The sequence below is a fragment of the Cebus imitator genome, unplaced genomic scaffold (assembly GCF_001604975.1).
Source record: "Cebus imitator isolate Cc_AM_T3 unplaced genomic scaffold, Cebus_imitator-1.0 Scaffold64, whole genome shotgun sequence".
Classification (NCBI taxonomy): domain Eukaryota; kingdom Metazoa; phylum Chordata; class Mammalia; order Primates; family Cebidae; genus Cebus; species Cebus imitator.
In genome coordinates, this window is record NW_016107379.1 from 3,615,060 (window position 1) to 3,616,489 (window position 1,430).

A 1,430-nucleotide genomic window follows, 5' to 3' on the forward strand; every position below is an offset into this window, starting at 1 on the left:
AATAGGAATGTGTTATAACAGTCATCATTATAGTTGAAGAGATTTTAACAGAGGCCATAGTGCACTGAAGCTACTAATTAGTCAGCAAATTGTTTTCTTTTGAATTGTTGCCATCAGCTAGCTGCTCTCTGCTCAAAGTGCAGAAATAAACTTTAGCACTATATATTACAGGGTGGTGACAGCAGTCTATGAATTAAAGACAACTCTTGATTTGAACAGATTTTTAGCTTATGAACTTGTAGAATAAAAGAGTTCAAGACTAATTCTGGGAAAAATTTGACTGTTCTCTTTATCAATCTACCTGCTTTTATCTCGCCTTAGTAAAGGGAGGGTATGCTTCTTAATGACATTTAAAATATCAGTTTCTAGTTTGGGCCACCTGTTTAAATATTTAATTCACAGCTGCATTGTGTTTTTTTTTTTTTAAATCTAATTTTTAAGTTTTTTACGCCAGGCATGGTGGCTCACGCCTGTAATCCCAGCACTTTGGAGTATGGCTTGACTTCAGGAATCTGAGATCAGTGTAGGCAACATAATGAAACCCCGTTTCTACAAAAATTTTTTTTTAATTAGCCAGGCATGGTGGCATGTGCCTGTAGTCCTAGCTGCTTGGGAGGCTAATACAGGAGGATTGCTTGAGCCTGGAGGTTGAGGCTGCCATGAGCTGTGATCACACCACTACACTCCAGCCTGGGCAATGGGGTGAGATGTTGTCTCAATTAAAAAAAAAAAAAAAGTAAAAGGTTTCTATTTTCCCTGAACTGTTCAGACTTTAAGGACTGAAGACAGAATAGTCAATCTCTATGACTTTTCTAATCACGAATGTCTCTCAGTGATGTGTGATTATACCATTAGAGATTTATAAATCATGCCTGTCATCACCAAATCATCAGGTCATTATATATATTTCTATGTGTATGTGTGTACGTGTGTGTGTAGATGTGGTTGCAATACTTTCTCTAAAGAGGCGAGGGTCTTACCCACTTAGGTAAGGTCAGAAGGCTAGATATTGTATCAGCATCTAGACAAAATGTTGCTGTCATTCAGAAAATTCTAATATAAAGCCAATTTTTAAAAGCCTGTTAAAGTTTTCATGGCTATTATAATAATATTCTAAAATCAGGGAAATGTTTTGGGTGGATATTACTGGGGATAATGTAGCTAAAACTTCCTGAGGAAGAAGCCCCTCAATGAGTGAGTGTTTTTTAAGTGGGAACTTTTACCAACATTTTTATTTTATTTTATTTTATTTATTTATTTTTTTTGAGACGGAGTGTCACTCTTGTTACCCAGGCTGGAGTGCAATGGCATGATCTTGGCTCACCGCAGCCTCCGCCTCCTGGGTTCAGGCAATTCTCCTGCCTCAACCTCCTGAGTAGCTGGGATTACAGGCACGTGCCACTATGCCCAGCTAATGTTTTGTATTTTTA

At 37.7% G+C, this 1,430-nt stretch overlaps 1 protein-coding gene across 1 annotated transcript in view; it reads right to left on the bottom strand.

Annotated features, from left to right (window-relative positions):
• ABRAXAS1 (abraxas 1, BRCA1 A complex subunit) overlaps positions 1-1,329 on the bottom strand; it is a 39,872-nt gene extending 38,543 nt beyond the window's left edge. Inside the window, exon 1 of the mRNA XM_017530248.2 lies at positions 1,325-1,329. The gene's annotated coding sequence lies outside the window, so the exon portion shown is untranslated. The remainder of the gene's footprint in view (positions 1-1,324) is intronic.
• Positions 1,330-1,430: the final 101 nt, after the last annotated feature.